Source organism: Sus scrofa, chromosome 3 (genome assembly GCF_000003025.6).
Source record: "Sus scrofa isolate TJ Tabasco breed Duroc chromosome 3, Sscrofa11.1, whole genome shotgun sequence".
Lineage (NCBI taxonomy): Eukaryota > Metazoa > Chordata > Mammalia > Artiodactyla > Suidae > Sus > Sus scrofa.
Genome location: NC_010445.4, coordinates 49,183,971 through 49,201,090, shown reverse-complemented (window position 1 = coordinate 49,201,090; position 17,120 = coordinate 49,183,971). Strand labels below are relative to the sequence as shown.

The following is a 17,120-nucleotide window of genomic DNA, read 5'->3' as shown; positions in this document are numbered from 1 at the left end:
GTCTTTTTTCTTTTTGTTGTTGTTGTTGTTGCTATTTCTTGGGCCGCTCCCGCGGCATATGGAGGTTCCCAGGCTAGGGGTTGAATCGGAGCTGTAGCCACCAGCCTACGCCAGAGCCACAGCAACGCGGGATCCGAGCCGCGTCTGCAACCTACACCACAGCTCACGGCAACGCCGGATCGTTAACCCACTGAGCAAGGGCAGGGACCGAACCCGCAACCTCATGGTTCCTAGTCGGATTCGTTAACCACTGCGCCACGACGGGAACTCCGGTTGTTGCTTTTTCTTTTTTGGCCGCCCTGCGGTTTATGGAGTTCCAGGGCCAGGGATCAGGTCTGAGCTCAATTTCAGCCCATGCTGCAGCTGTGGCAATGCCAGATCCCTTAACCCACTGTGCCTGCATTCTGGTGCTGCAGATCCTGTCGCGCCACAGGGGAACTCCTACCCAACGTTTCTGTCTCTGATATGGGCACCATCTTCCTTGCTGCTACCCACAGCCAAGCCCTTAGGATCCATTGGATGTTGTTTTCCTCTGCCCTCCCCCTCTCATTCATCAGTTATCAATTCCTTTAGAGTCTCTCTTCTCCTAGACCCTTTCCTATCAGATCACTCCACCCCGGTTTGAATTATTACCTTTCTAACTGTTGCAAACTTTATTATTTTGATTAAAAAAATTTTTTTTTAAATGTTGCAAACTTCTGACTGCTCTTCCGTGCCTACCTCTAGGCATTCTTTTGTTCAGGGACCACATGAGTTATTCTGCCACTATGATGCCTACACACCTAATTCCTATATCTCCTGGTCTTATCTCCTCAGCATCCTCTGCAAGCATCCTTTGCTCTCTTCTAAACTGGGCTTCTTCTATTTCCACGGGGTCCTCACACTTTACCCTTCTCTGTCCTCAGGGTTCTAGGCTCCCCCCGCTGGGAATTTCCTCCTGTCTGTTTCCAACTTTCAAAATCCTAGCATCTGCATCTTTCAGGTTTTGGTTGTGAGAAAAGAGAGAGCCTCTGACTATCTTAAGCAGAGTGGGGATTTATCAGAAGGCTATCAAGCAGCTCGCAGGGGCCGGAGGAGCAGGGGAAAGAGGTGAGACCCGATGGGTTAATGACCTCTGTAGGGAAGCTCTGGGATCCCTCCAGCAAAAGCAAACTCAATCTCTTCCTCCCTGTCTTCAGCACCCTCTCCAGCTTCAGAGTTCTGAGTGGGAGAGTTCTAATGGCCCATCCCAGGCCAATCTGAGTTAGGTAAATACCATCTCCCCTTTTGATAGAGTTTAGATAGGTTAAGAAACACTTGTTTCACAGTTGAAGAAGCAAATAGTCAAACACTCAATTGTACTTTCAAAGTTAGACTGGCTCCAGGTACCCTCCTTAGGGACTTCTTTTGGCCAGGATATGGCCTCTTCACCTTGGGTAAATTATTACTGGTTCAATATAATGAGAAGCTAGGAGGCTAGGAAAGAATCTCATTAACATGGATCCGGGCTGTTCTATCAGGAAATCAGAATCATGTGAATAGTAGGATTTCCTTTTGGGAAAAGCCATATGGGAAGGAGATTGACGACAGACATCTGGATGCACGCGCCTGTTTAAGGAACCTTGCATCTTTTCCCTTCCTCTTGGGTTCTTCCAAGTCTGTTTACAGATAAACATCTGGCCAGGTGATCGGTCCCAGTACCAGTGACCACTCCTTCTGGGGCCCATATTCCTGCATCTCCTTACAGGATGCTGCGGTGGGCAGGGTGGGGGGAAGCCGGACACGAGGGATGGAGGCCAGGCAGAGACGCTGGGGTTCCTCTCCTGCCTTTAAGAAGTGCTTCCGACATCTTGAGGAACTCTGAAAGTGTCTGGTTGGGAAAGTAAATAGATCCCAGGCAAGTGAATCAAAATGCCCAGAAACAATTACAGAGAGGAAGTGACAGTTTTATGTAAGTCACTCTTCTGATGGACCGCAGGCCTGCTCCGCTCAGGGTGCCTTGGGAAGGCTTCCGGGAGGTAGGCGGCCGCCCAACCCCAGGGCGTCCCAATAAGAAAATCAAACAAAAAGAGGATGGAAAGACCACCCGCCGGCCTTTCCTGGCTGAAGTTGCTGCCTCTCTCGCCTCTTCGGGTCTCCAGTTCGCTCCCAGGCGCGTAGGGTCGGGAGCGGGGCCCTCCCCGCCCGTCGGCCCCCAGCGCGGCGCCGCGCCGCGCAGGGTCCCCCCAGCCCACCCCCGGCCGGGCGGCGCCCCAGGCAGAGCCGCCGGCCCCGCGCCGGTCCCGGCGCCGCCCGATCCCTGCAGCCGTGCGCGCCCAGGTGGGTCCCGGCGGCGGGCGCGCGGGCCTGGGCGGCCCCGGCGGCGTCACGGGGCGGAGCGGAGGAGGAGGAGGAGGAGGAGGAAGGGCGCGCGGCGGGCACTGCCGGGGAGGGCGGGGAGGGGCGCCGCGGCGGGAGCGGCAGAGGCCGGAGCCGCGCGGCCGAGCGGGCGGGCGCGGGGGCTCGGCGCCGGGGGTCGGCCGGGCCCGCGGGGTCCGCCCGGGCCGGAGCGTCCGCCGATCGGCGGGAGGAGCGAGCGGCGCAGACAAAGAGCGGCGCCTGGGCGGGCGCAGCGCGGCCGCCGCCCGGGACCCGTGCGGCTGCCCTGGCCTCGGCGGGTGGCGCGGAGGTAAGCGGGGCCGGAGACTGGGGACCGGGGATCAGGGGCCGGGGCGGGCGGGGGCCGCCAACTTGGGCCGCTCGCGGAGTTGCGGCGCCGGGGCTGGCGGGGCGGGGCGTGCCGGGGCCGGGGGCCGGGTCCTCGCGCGGCCTGGCTCCGCGGCCGCCGGCACCTCCCGACTTGCCCCCTTCCCGAGCCGGGCGAGCCGGGAGGCCTGCACGGCGGTCCCGGGACATGGGACCCCGCGCGGGGGCGCGGAGCTAGGACCGGGAGGCCGGGCGCGCCCCCGGGAAGGACCGCGCCGATCGCCGGCCCCGCGCGGGACCCGGGAGGCGAGCGCGGCCCGCACAACTTCTGTTTATCTGGAGTGTTTGCGACCCCGCGCGGAGCTGCTGTCACTTCGCGTCCAGGAGGGCTTGCCGAGGCCGGGGCGCTTTGTGCCGGGGCCAAGCACCGCGTCCTGGCCGAGATCATCGGCCGCAGAAACAAAGTTTCTCACGATCGCGCTGTCCTGGGCTTATTCAGGGCGATTGAACCACCCAGCGGTTCTAGAAGAATTTGGTGTGTGACTTTGAAGGCGTAGGTGGTCACTCCTTCGCGCGCGCAGTCGGCGTGGATTGTGTGGGGGGTGTGATTGCAAAACGCTTTCGTTTGCGGACAGCAGAGATGGCCCTGGAAGGGCCGTGGGTGCCAGGGGCACCTGACTCGGCCATTGCAGCAGCTTGGGGGAACAAAGCAGGGGCGCGCCCGTTGGCCTTGGCACCCAGGTCGCCAGTGTGCTTTGTATTTGGATTCATTTATTTTGCCGACAGGTTTAAGCCTGAACCCGGCAAGTTTGTGTGTGCACTTGAGCAGGCCGCGGCCCTGGGTCTGGGGAGCCTAAAACACCTCGCAGGCCGCCCCTTCCCGTGACCCAGAAATAAACGGAATCCCTGAGAGGCCGCTGGGCGTGACTTGCCGGCCCACAGGTAGGGACGTTCCTTCCAGGTCCAAGCCTGGCCGGTCTAACTGCTGGGCTTCTCAGAAGGGTTTTGGGTAGGACTGCGAGTGTTTGATATTGTTAGCAACAGTGCTTTTTAGGCGACTGAAAATGAAATTAATCTGGGCCGCTTTAACTTACCAGAGCTGATCTAAACTTTGCTTTCGGACACTCCTTAATTCACTCAGGCAATGTTCCTAGATAACTGGGTAAATTAATAACAAGATTCAAGTGCGCCCAGCGGGGCTTATGTAAAGCAGATGGCAGTCAGTGGATGTTTGGAGATGAAATGGGTTTAGCCAGGAGATTGGGTTCTAGATGTAGGTTTTTAGGGGTTTGGAGCAGGGATTTTCCCAGATGTAGGCGTTAACTATGTTTCTGAAGCAGTGACCACAAGGGAAAATCCTTCTTGGTGTTTCTCTCCTCCAGGTGGGTTATATGTAGTTTTGATGGAAGAAAGTGGTGGGATCTTAGTGGTCCCTGGGCTGCAGCTGGTTGAGGATGAAATTGGATACATCAAGCACCGGTGAGCTGGAGGTGGAGGCCTTACCTGGAGGCCTCACCTGGACTCCCAGCTTCTCAAGTATTACCTAGATACTCAGCGGATTGATCTTGGAGCATGGGAGGAAATTGGGTGGCTAGTTAGCATGCAGAGAATAGACTGACCTGGTACATTCTCTCTTGACTTAAGATGGGGCTTGATTCAGGTGCATTTCAAGGAACTGTGCTCATTGTCAGGCTTTGAGGTTTTCTTTGTTACAGAAGTTCTTTTCATCTCGCATCTCTAGGAAGTGGCCATTTTCCCCACCCCTGTTATTCGCTCTGGGGATGATTGGGGTTTTTCCAACAAACAGCAGAGTGTTCTTGCACAGTGTTTGAGAATGCAAGATCATCCCTGTTAAACACACCAGAAATTTTTCTTTCTTTTCTTCTTCTTCTTTTTTTTTTTTTTTTTTTTTTTTTTTTTTTGTCTTTTTAGGGCCCCACCTGAGGCATATGGAAGTTCCCAGGCTAGGGGTCCAATCCGAGCTGTAGCTGCTGGCCTAAGCCAGAACCTCAGCAACGCCAGATCCTTAACCCACTGAGGGTTAAGGCCAGGGATCAAACCTGTGTCCTCATGGATGCTAGTCGGGTTCCTTAACCGCTGAGTCATGACGGGAACTCCCAGAAATCTTTCTTGCATGGGCACAAACCGGATAACCTTTAAAAAGGCCCTGAAGACTTCCTGGTTGCCTGGAATGACCTGGAAGCTTTTTCCTTGGTCACTTGCATGAGCATCGTTTGCTTGGGCTGGATGAGGCTGTGTCTGCAAGCCCCACATACTTGTAACTGCCCAGGGTGGCCTGCTGGGTGCGCTGGGGTCAGAGGGCTGGGGACACATTCTCCCCCAAGAAGAATCAGGCCGAAGAGCTTTGCTGGAACTGTGGAGGGGGGGAGAGCAGTGGACCATGTTTGGGAAAGCTGGTAAAGGGAACTTTTTTTCACCAATGAACTGGAAACTCCCCACCTCTCAACTCTGAGGCTTACGAAATTGGTTTTCCCATCTGGACGCATTGCAAATGGCGCTTCCGCGTTGTTTCTCTTTCCTAAAGTGAGTGATAGAAACCCTTCAAGTGGCATGTTTTCAAAGGCTAAGAATGATATTGTAATGATAACGTTCAATGCTTGAGTTAAGGCCACTTCAAGGAGGTCAGAACAGCCTTTTAGTGGTTTCAAGCGTATGTAGACAAAACCTTTTATTTCTTTAGGCTAGTTCAGTAACAGTTTTAAAAATTGGATTATTTTTTTCTTTGACTGCTTTTCACATTGGAGGTATCCCAAAGGATGTCTATTTCTGAAGGTATCATCAACATTAGCGGTCAAACCCTCCCCCTCCAACACACACACACACACACACACACACACACACACACACACACATTTGTCACAGTCCATCCTGTGCTTTCTTGGTATTCCTTTCTGTACCCAGATGCCCAGCAAATACTGATGGAACACAGGAATACTGAGTTCTGAGCCTGTCATGTTATTGAGGCTGGGGGGTTGAACTAAGCTGTAAATTCTGAGATCTCCAGAATACTCGTTCCCCTCTCTGCTCATAACCTTGGAGACATGGCCAAAGATTTTGTTCCTGGCACCTCCAGATGTTGGTAGCATCTGGTCTGGTGGCCTCTTTATTTGGTCAGTTCTCTGCCAGATGAATCTTTGGAGTCCTAAAGCTAAACCTAAAAAAAAAAAAAAAAAAGAAAGAAAACAAAAAGCAAACTCAACAGCGTAACTTCCTGGTGGGTTGACTGAATATCTTACTTTTTCAGTAGGTTGTCGGTCTCTCCAGGTTAACCTGAACTGGAAACTCTGGATTATCCTTGCCTGGGAATCCAGTCATTTAGAGCTAACTTCTTATCCCATTTGTATTTTTTAATCTTTTTAAGAAAAGAAGTTTCAGGTACACTCAATTGAAATACTGCAATTTTCCCTTTTGAGATAGTTTTGGAAAGTGAGAGGGTTTTGCTGGTCAGGGGGTAAATAAAGATCTGAAATGCCCAAGTCAGAGAAAAAGGATAGATACGAATATCTATCTTGAATGGTAGTTTATAGTTTATCAGTTGCTTTCCGAGCAGCCACCCTATTTAATATTAAAATAATGTGATGAAGGAGTTCCCACTGTTGCTCAGTGGGTTAAGGATCTGGCAGTGTCTCTGTGGCAGCAAGGGTTTGATCCCTGGCTGGGTGCAGTGGGTTCAGGATCCTGCGTGGCCACAGCTGTGGCTCCAATTCAGTCCCTGTCCTGGGAACTTCCATATGCTGTGGGAGTGGCCAGAAAAGAAAAATAAAATAATGTGATGAAATGGTCTCTGGCCCTTAGGTCTGTGTGAGAAGACTGGAACCCAGAAACAGTGTGAGGGAGACAGGGCCCCTTCCCTGTCCAGCAGGAGCAGACACCCCTGGAAGGTGCTGGATGTGGGTGGGAGGCTGCAGACCTGCTGGCAGTGCACAGGCTGAGGGTGTGGGCCTCGTGGGCGCCCCCACCCCACTGTGGAGGAGCAGGGTCAGCATCTGAGGTGACCCCGGAGATGGCTCCCTTCCTGGCTTCAGTGTCTGAGCCCCGTCACGCTGGAGGTCTCTGCCAGTTGAAAGGCAGTTGTTCTGTTGGGTGCGCATGTCTGATTGGGCTGTGCTAACAGATTCCACAGACTGGGCGGAAAAGGGAAGCTTATTTCTCGAAGGTCTGGAGGCTGGAAAGTGCAGATCCAGGTGCTGGCAGGTTGGGTTCTCGGTGAGTCTCTAGTCCTGGCCTCGAAGGCTGCCTTCCTGCTGTGTCCTCACAGGCTCAGATGCCCTCGTCGGACTTGAATCTCCGCAAAGACTCCAGCTCCAGACAGTCACGTGGGGGTTAGGGCTTCGGCGTGTGAGTGCTGGGGGCACTTCCGTTCATAACAGTGTGTAACTGTTCAAAACCAGGCTGATGATTTTTAGGACATCCTGTGGCTTCCTTCACCCTGATCTGGATCTGGTGTTTGATCCTTTTGGGGTCCAGGGATGACAGCTCAGTGTTCCCCACCAAACTTGGACGAGGGGGAGGCAGGTGCTGCGGTCCAGATGCTTCAGAGTTGAGGGGACCCATTAGGAGAGAAGCAGTCTTGCCCAGTTCTGCTCAGCCGGTGTTGGCTCAGCTGCAGTACAGTTTGGGGATCAGGATCAAGATAAAATATGACATCTGCGGAACGTCTTGGATTTCGTATGAAAATGAGAGTGTTTCCTGGCCGTGGACAGAGCTGGGGGCAGGGAGCATCTGCTGGGGCTGCTGCTGTGACCCCAGGGGGTGGGGGACCAGGCTCCCCTTGATGGGTGTGGCCGGGTTGGTGAGTCCAGCCCTTGGGCTGCCTGTGTTTCTCTGGCCTAGGCTGGTTTGAGCTGTTCCAGGTGTGACCACAGCCCTCCAGCTGCAAACCTGTCCGTTCACGACTCAGTCATTCAGGTGAATCATCAACCTCCTGATGGTCATTTCCACCAAAAATGCCCCGAATGTCACCACCTGTCAGCCCCTCCCCCAAACTTGCTTGCCTTCTGGTTAATGTCTGTGTCCTCAACCCACTAGTCACCCTGGACTCTCCCTCACCTCCCAAATCCCAGGTCATATTGTGTTTCCTCCAAGAGATCTCTTATATCCGAGCCCTGCTGTCCTTCTGTCCTGTGTCACATGGACTGGCAAACTGCCTTTCTGACCACACCTGCCTGCCCATCCTGCTCCCTGGTGGTCAGGCCTGGTCATGGTCAGTGTCCAAGTCCAGTGTGACCTGCGTGGGCCTGCACCCTGGGGCTGCTCGCTGCTTCCCCAACCTCTATATATGGCCCTTCCCCAGTACCCAGAGCCACTGCTGTCACCTATGGCTACACGCCAAGTGGCAGCCTGTTACTGGTGACAACAGAGTCCCTTCATTTATCATTAGCTTTTTTTTTTTTTTTTTTTTTTTTTTGGTCTTTTTAGGGCCACATTCTTGCCATATAAAAGTTTCCAGGCTAGGGGTCTAATCAGAGCTACAGCTGTCGACTTACACCACAACAACAGCAACGCAGGATCCGAGCCATGTCTGCGATCTACACCCGAGCTCACGGCAACGCTGGATCTTTAACCCACTGAGCAGGGGCAGGGGTTGAACCTGTGCCCTCATGGATGCTAGTTGGGATCGTTACTGCTGAGTTACAACGGGGACTCCTCGTCAGCTTATTTTTTAGAGACTTCTATACTTTGGGGTGGATTCAGCGTTACCCTTGTCATAAAAGCATCATAACACACATACAGCTTTGTACCCCAGGACTGTGCCTGAGGCTTACGGAAGGAGAAGAGGCTGGTGCGGAAAATACTGTGTGTTTTAGTGTGGAGCGTGTCTTGCAGACACCCCTTGAAGAGATTGTCAGGAGCAGTGCTGTTCCTCTGAAATAGAACGCGAGCCGCAGATTGGGTTTTAAAGGTCTAGTAGCCACATTAGAGACATCAAAAACAAAAACAAACAAGAAGTGAAAATTTCCCAATATATTCTTTTACCCAGTAGAGCAAAAGTATTTTCATTTCCACGTATTCAACATGCAGCCTTATTAATGAGCTAATTCATATGCTTTTCTTTGCGTGACATCTTTGGAAGCTGGCATGTTTCTTACATTTGGGGGTTTGGGGGCCCATGAAGCTAGTGGCTCCATATTGGAGAGTATAGGTCTGTACTTTCATGACTTAAGCCAGTTTGAGTCTGTGTTTTCCTAAGTTGAGTTAGTTAAGAAGATATAGTGGAAACAACCTGGAATAATAATAGTGGTAATGATTATTCGTTACTGGGAAGGGTGTAATCTCTAGTGATAAGGAATACTGTAATATTTCACAGACTCTAACAATTTTAGAATGCTAAAGCCAGATTTGGTTACCTATAATTGGAATACTGGTACATGTTACAAATGTTTCAGAATGGGTTTTGAATTCTAGAGGTTAAATTGCCATGCAAAATAACTTTGGGGGCGGGTGTTAGTATTCAGTGTATTTCTGATATATGTTAAGCATTTAATTTCTTAGAAGCACAGAAGGCAATATCATATTTCTTTAGTGATCACTGGCTTCCAAGGGGATGCGCGGACATAGCAGCTTAGGCTGCCTCAGGTTGCAGAGCTGGCCAAGGGTGGATGTGGATTCCCACTCAGCCTGCCTGACTTCTGACTCTCTGCTCTCCACCCACCTAACCAGGCCACTGCCTCTTCATTAAGATGTATCTGAAAATGCATAAACAGAGCTGTAAACTTTTATTATGCTGTGGGATTTGAGGAGCATAATGGAAAGTCATGGATAGAGAGTGGAGCTGGGATGTCGCTCATTCTGGGGACCTCTTATCAGCCAAGCTGTGCAGCAGGCGCTGGACTTTGGAAGGGTGGCAAGAACATGCCCCAGCTGCTCTGGCGGTCCTGGCAGGGGTGCCACGGGGGTCACAGAGGCACATCGGTGAGCACCACCTGCTTTGCTGCTTCTTGGCCCCAGCCCTCCTGTGCCACGGGCCAGCGGGCCCCATACGGGCACACCCCCTAGCTGGGCTGGGCATCAGTGTTCCCTGGAGGGCTCCTTCGAACCCAGGTGACTGGTCCCACCCCAGAGTGTCTGCCAGTGGCGGGGAGTCCTGAGAATTTGCTTTTCTGATGAGTTCCCTGGTGATCTAGAGCCCTGGGAGGTGGCTGTTCCAAGGTCCCAGGGTGGTTGCTGACATTGGCTGTCCTCGCTGGCAAGGCTGGTGCCAGACTCCCCTAAGCTGACCTTTCCCTTGTCAGAAGACCCTTGGGGCCCCCAAAGCATCAGCACCCACCTCGAGGCAGACGGAACTGACATAGCATGCTGTTGGGGAGACTTGTCTGTTTCCCGGGAACACGGGGGTCTCAGATGGGCTCCAGTGTGGGCGGGCTCCGAATGCACACACTTAGATCTGCAGTCTAGCTGCTTCTCCTGCGGCCAGTTCTGCATGCAACATGCTCCAGGAGGGGTAGCGGCAAAGATTTATTTACTGAAACAAGCTTCATAACTGTCCCGGCCTCAGTGGGGGCAGCCAGCTAGGGAGGAAGGTGAGGAGAGGAGGGACAATCAGGAGATGCTTGAAAGGCACCAGCGGCCAGCTCAGTGCTCGGAGCCGTCGGTGTCTACATCCATCTCCCTTAAAGGATGTGCCTCAGTTTCTATCCTCTGGGTTTTGGCCGAGTCTTTAAGGATGTCTGCACGTCAACAGATATTTTAATGATGTCACTGTGAGCCTGGCTCCAGAAGAGGAGAGTGGTTCTCTTTCCCTCTCTTCCAGCTGTGTTCGGTTTAAGGACAGTCACTTTAAAAGCTTGGGTCCCTGTTTTCAAGTCTGGGCATGTTGGGGGCAGGGAGACGTTGGGCTTGGTGATAAACAGCTCTCTTGTTGCTCTGAGTGATGGAAGCCAGCTCGGAGGCAGAGACTTAAACGGCGAGCTGCTCGAGTATTTTTAAGAGACCATGAAATGACAAGGGATTCGGGGAGTTAACTTGAGAAAGAGTTTCAGGAAATTTGCTACCAGGGACTAGTGTATATTTTCATCACACTGCTTTTTTTGAGAAATGTATTTAGTAGCAGTATCTGGCCAGACAGATATAAAAAGACTTTTTTTTTTCCCTTTCTTTTGGTTCTTCTCTTTGTTTCGAGTCTGTGGGTGATTCCCCAATCCTGACCCTGTGTCTTAAGTCACCCGCCCTTGTCACCCACCTTCGTCAAGGATGGTTTTCCTTTACGTGTTCAGTTACCGCCTCCTTTGAACCAGCCTGGCTTGTGTGTACAAGTTCCCCTCCCTCTATTAAGGCATCTCTGCTGCCTCATTTCCCTTCCTGTGTCCTCTCTAGGTCTCTTTCATGTGGTTCAGGAGATAAAGCCCAGTGCTGACTCTGGGGAAGGGCTAACAGACCCTCGGCTGTTGTTGTTTTTCGTTTGGAAGGGTGCCTGGGTGGAGTGGATCACAGGTAAGAGCTCTGGTGTCGCATTGCTGCTGCTTCAACTTGACTGTGCCTTGCACCTGACCTGCTGAGCCAGATGGAAGGCGCTCCCTTCCCTGGGAAGGAGAGCTTCCCTTCCTGAATGTCTCAGGTCAGATAGGGTGCTGCCATCCGAGGAAGAGAAGGTTTTCGACATACTGCATACCTGCAGAGTCCCATTCATTTCTGGATTTTCCTAGCTGATAGGTTTGGATGACGAAATAAAAGCAATTCACCTTTATTGATATTATTTTTATAATATTGTTATGTATGGGAGTTCCCTTTGTGGCCCAGTAGTAACAAACCCGACTAGGATCCATGAGGATGCGGGTTCAATCCCTGGCCTTGCTCAGTGGGTTAAGGATCTGGCATTGCCACGAGCCGTGGTGTAGGTTGCAGATGCTGCTAGGATCTGGCGTTGCTGTGGCTGTGGTGTAGGCTGGCAGCTGTAGCTCCCATTTGACCCCTTGTCTGGGAACCTCCATATGCTGTAGGTACAGCCCTAAAAAGCAAGAAAAAAGATTATTTATATTATATTTTATAAGCAGTTAAAAAAAACCCCTTTTCAAATGTAAATGTTAAAAAAAAGAAAATCCTTGAGACTTGATGCTCTATGCTTGTATGGAAATTAGTGGTTCTCAGTTGGGGGCACTTCTGCCCCTCTGGATAATTGGCAGCGTCTGGAGACATTGTCTAGTTGTCGTGACTGGGGAGCGAGCGTCCTGGTACCCAGTGGGTGAAGACTGGGGATGCTGCTAAATCTTCTGCAATGCACAGGACAGTCCCCCCATCAGAGGGTTAACTGGCTGAAAACTCCGTGTTTCAGCTGTCTTGGTATAAGCGAATGTTGATCTGCTTTGCTTACATCTGCCCATGAGTGGCCCATGTCTTCTTTCACACAGTTGCCCTCTTGGAGATCATGTTTTTTTCTTTCATTTTTATAAACTTGGAAAATAATACCTATGTAGAAAGCTAAACCCTATTTGTACATCTCCACAGTTAAATATATAAAGGAGAAACTTTATAAGTGATTTAGCTGTGGTTTATCTGTAATGCTGTTGTTGGTAAAGTATGGCCTGCACTGTTTTTAAAATTTTCTACTTCTGGGAAGTTCTTGTCGTGGCTCGGTGGAATCTAATCCAACTAGTATCCACGAGGATGCGGGTTTAATCCCTGGCCTCACTCAGTGGGTTAAGGATCCAGCATTGCTATGAGCTGTGGTGTGGGTCACAGATGTGGCTTGGATCTGGCATGGCTGTGACTGTGGCTGTGGTGTAGGCTGGCAGCTGTAGGTCTGATTTGAACCCTAGCCTGGGAATTTCCATATGCCCCAGGTGTGGCCCTAAAAAAGCAAAAAAAAATTTTTTAATTTCTGCGTATTTTGACCATATAGATATGAAGTGCTGATTTTGTAGGAAGCATTTTGCTACCTGGCTGGACATAGATGATAATAACACATTCGGCTTAGAATGTCCACGAACAGAGAAGTAATGGGGGTCCCTTATCAGTTACTTTTAATATGTAATTGAATTTCATGATTTGGTTTAATCAAACACATCTGTTTACATAGCTCAGCATCCTTACAATTGGTGCTTGTTTATAGAAAAAAAAAATTGGGTTTTGTTGTTAGGAAAGTTGATAAGATTCTAGGCCCAGCCTGCTAATCTTTGAGCAGGTCACATCTGTTAGCTTTTGAGTGTTTTGAGTTCCTTCTTTGTGCAGTTCTAAAATAAACTCTTCAGGGGGAGAGAGAACAAAAATATCCCAAATTAGCCCTTAACCAGGGAAAAGGAAAGGGAAAATGATAATTTGGCTGTTCATCTCTGACTCCCGGCGTCTGGGGTGGAGGCAGGGCTGCCTGCTAGCTGGCCTGGATTAGATGTCCTGTACACACTTCTTTTTTCTTTATAAGCAGCTCTTACTTGATAAAATCAGAGAAGCCTAGAAATTAAGAGGGCTGCCCATTAGGAGTTTCCTTGGTTTTATCTAGATCTGTTTTCTGTAAATCATTTCCTGTTGTGTTGCTTTTTTTTTTTTTTTTTAACTTGATTGCTTCTTATCTCCTCTTCCTGTTCTGTTACTAGGATAAACACCAAATCAGCACTTTGTACAAGTTCGAACTTCTCTTGGGGGAAGTGGTTAAAAACCCAGTCTTGTCTTTCCTTCACGTCCTGTCCTCGTGCGGACAAAGACCTCTGAAAAATTAATAGCCACTCTTAAGACAGATTGGAGATTTTGTTATGTGCTGTACAGAGTGTATATTTCTTTTTTGTCTTTTTAAGGCTGCACCCATGGCATATGGAGGTTCCCAGGCTAGGAGTTGAATCAGAGGTGTAGCTGCCAGCCTACACCATAGCCACAGCAACTTGGGATTCGAGCTGCATCTGCGACCTACACCACAGCTCATGACAACGCTGGATCCTTAACCCGCTGAGCGAGGCCAGGGATTGAACATGCGTCCTCATGGATGCTAGTCAGATTGGTTTCTTCTAAGCCATGGCGGGAACTCCAGAGTGTGTATTTCTAAATGTTCTGTGTGTGTCACTATGTCATTGATTTCTTACAGTGGTAGAGGGAGCATGTGTTCTTACTCAGCCACTGGGGAGTGGAAGAGAGTGAGCAGCAAGGACTGGCTGCTGGGGTCCTGCTGGCAAGTGGCCAACGGCTGTGTGTCACGTGATGCCCCAGACCTGGAGCTGCAGGCGCCGGGCTTCATTAGGGCTTTGTATGTGTGTCGTTGAAATATCCTCCTCCCTCAAAATCAAACATTTGCCTAAATGCAATACCTTCTTGATTTTTAATTATTATAGGTGCTGGATGAAGACAGCATCATCCTGAACTTCACTAATAGCTGGTCTTAAGTATAAACTTGAGATGACCGGCTTCCCCTGCGGAGGCAGGCATGTGTGCTTCTTCCCGCTTTCCCGAGCTGCTCAGCTCATTTCTAACTTCCCTCCACCTGTTTGGTCTCATGTGAAGCAGGGGCGCACATGCTTTTTATTCTATCTTTATTTTATTTATTTATTTATTTTCTTTACGGCTGCACTTGCGGCATATGGAGTTTCGCAGCATGTGGAGTTTCCCAGGCTAGGGGTCGAATCGGAGCTGTAGCCACTGGCCTACACCACAGCCACAGCAACTCGGGATCTGAGCCGAGTCTGCAACCTACAGTACAGCTCACGGCAACCTCCTTTAACTCACTGAGCAAGGCCAGGGATCGAACCTGCGTGCTCATGGATGCTAGTCAGATTCATTTCTGATGAGCCGGGACGGGAACTCCTCTAATGCTTTTAAAGACCTTTTTCTTGCACTGCCTTTCTTGTCCAAACATTGCAGCTGTGTGGTTCCTTGTTCGAAAGGAACCACACAGCTTCAAAGCAGAGAGGACAGTACAGGCTTGCGTGGTGAAGTGAGGCTGCAGTCCCCTTTTGGTGAGTCTGGCTGGAGGACTGAAGGACCCTGATGTGGGGATGAAGCAAAAGCTGCTTTCTTTGCCCTGATCTGACCTGCAGAGCAGACTGTGCCCGTGTTTGTTGTCACTAAGTTGTCACATCTTAATAGTTTGGAGTGCCAGCTCCAGGGAGGGGCACCCTAGGGGCTAGGGAGTTGCCCAGGTGCCCCAGACAGAGCCTGTTCTCGGGAAGCTTGGGAACCAGCCAGAGTGATTTACGGGCTCACGGTCAACTCTTGTCTCAGTGATCAAGTATACAGAACGGGTGCCCGTGCTTAGCGGGGAGGCCCTGTGGGACATGCAGGGATAAGCATGGAAGGTCCCCAAGGTCAGGTGGAATTCACATATGCCAGAGAGAGCAAGAGCATTCTCTTCAAGATCCTCAGAAAGTCTTGTGTCAGGCAGCCTGGGGATCGTGGGCTGCCCGCTGAGCAGGGATGGCCCTGCAGGTCCTGGCTGAAGGTCTGTTGCGCTGTTTTCCAGGGCCTGCCCGAGGCCACGCTGTTGGTTCGCTTAGGCTGAACACATGGTTTTGGGGTCAACTACTCCATAATTTTCAGATTATATAAACTCTGCTTTCATGTGTTTATTTGCTTAAGACTTTTAGATCTTAAACAATAGCAAAACTGCTTGCACTTTTGATAGAATGCTGGTGTTAAGTAGCCCACTGTTATTTCTGATTCCCTTGTTTTTAATCGCTAATGGGGTAAATGCATTATGCCAGTCCATTTTTCAATCGTAGTATAGTTGATTTACGGCAAAGTGATTCAGTTGTACATGTATATACATTCTTTTTTATTCTTTTCCATTACGGTTTATCTCAGTGTATTGAATATAATTCCGTGTGCTATATATATAGCAGGACTTTGTTGTTATGCCATTACATTTAAAAAAATTTTTTTTATTATAGTTGATTTACAATGTTCTATCAATTTCTGGTCTACAGCAAAGTGACCCAGTTATTTATATATATATATATATATATATATATATATATATATACACACATTCTTTTGCTCATATTATCTTCCATCATATTCATTCCATCACAAGTGATTGTGCTATGCTATACAGCAGGACCTCATTACTTATCCACTCCCAATGCAATAGTTTGCATCTGCTAACCCCAGACTCTCAGTCCATCCCACTCCCTCCCCCTTGGCAACCATGAGTCTGTTCTCCATGTCCATAAGTTTGTTTCTTTTCTGTAGCTAGGTTCATTTCTGCCCTATATTAAATTCCAGATATAAGTGATATCATATGGTATTTGTCTTTCTCTTTCTGACTTACTTCACTTAGTGTGAGAGTCTCTAATTCCATCCATGTTGCTGTAAATGGCATTATTTTGTTCTTTTTTATGGCGGAGTGGTGTTCCATTGTGTATATATACCACATCTTTTTAATCTGTTCATCTGCCGTTGGACATTTAGGTTGTTTCCATGTCTTGGCTATTGTGAATAGTGCTGCAGTGAACACAGGGGTCCATGTATCTTTTTCTTTTCTTTTCTTTTTTTTTTTTTTGTCTTTTTGCCTTTTCTAGGGCCACTCCCATGGCATATGGAGATTCCCAGGCTAGGAGTCTAATTGGAGCTGTAGCCGCTGGCCTACACCAGAGCCACAGCAACGTGGGATCTGAGCTGCATCTGCCACCTATACCACAGCTCACGGCAACGCCGGATCCTTAACCTACTGAGCAAGGCCAGGGATTGAACTTCATGGGAACTTCATGGTTCCTAGTTGTATTCGATAACCACTGAGCCACGATGGGAACTCCGCGTGTATCTTTTACAGTGATAGTTTTGTCTGGTTATATGCCCAGGAGTGGGATTGCTGGGTCATATGATAGTTCTATGTTTAGTTTTCTGAGGACCCTCCATACTGTTTTCCATAGTGGTTGTACCGATTTACATTCCCACCAACAGTGAAGGAGGGTTTCCTTTTCTCCACACCCTCTCCAGCATTTGTTATTTGTAGACTTACTAATGATGGCCATTCTGACTGGTGTGAGGTGGTACCTCATTGTAATTTTGATTTGCATTTCTCTAATAATTAGCAGTACTGAGCATTTTTTCATGTGCCTGTTGGCCATCTTTATATCTTCTTGGGAGAAATGTCTCTTCAGGTCTTCTGCCCATTTTTCCATTGGGTTGTTTGTTTTTTTGCCTTTGAGATATATGAGTTGTTTGTATATTTTGGACATTAAGCCCTTGTCAGTTGCATCATTTGAAACTATTTTCTCCCATTCCGTAGGTTGTTTCTCTCTCTTCTCTCTTTTTTTAATGGTTTCTTTTGCTATGCAAAAGCTTATAAGTTTGATTAAGTCCCATTGGTTTATTTTTGTTTTTGTTACCTTGGAAGACTGACCTAAGAAAACATTTGTACGGTTGATGTCAGAGAATGTTTTGTCTATATTCTCTTGTAGGAGTTCAGTGGTGTCATGTCTTATAGTTAAGTCTTTAAGCCATGTTGAGTTTATTTTTGTGCAGTGTTTTATGCCATTACGTTTTATCTAGGAAAGATTTATTTAGTCAAATTACTGCTC

At 49.4% G+C, this 17,120-nt stretch overlaps 1 protein-coding gene across 9 annotated transcripts in view; it reads left to right on the top strand.

Annotated features, from left to right (window-relative positions):
* Positions 1-17,120, top strand: part of NCK2 (NCK adaptor protein 2) — a 158,462-nt gene that overhangs the window by 21,184 nt on the left and 120,158 nt on the right. The window contains exon 1 of one of the 9 annotated variants that reach the window (XM_021085590.1): positions 1,975-1,997. The exons of 1 other annotated variant lie outside the window; for it this stretch is intronic. The gene's annotated coding sequence lies outside the window, so the exon portion shown is untranslated. Of the gene's footprint in view, positions 1-1,974; positions 1,998-2,243; positions 2,299-2,475; positions 2,648-3,174; positions 3,218-3,582; positions 3,607-10,998; positions 11,116-17,120 lie in introns of those variants that run through there. 7 more of the 9 variants (XM_021085579.1, XM_021085576.1, XM_021085592.1 and 4 more) reach the window with 7 other exon arrangements.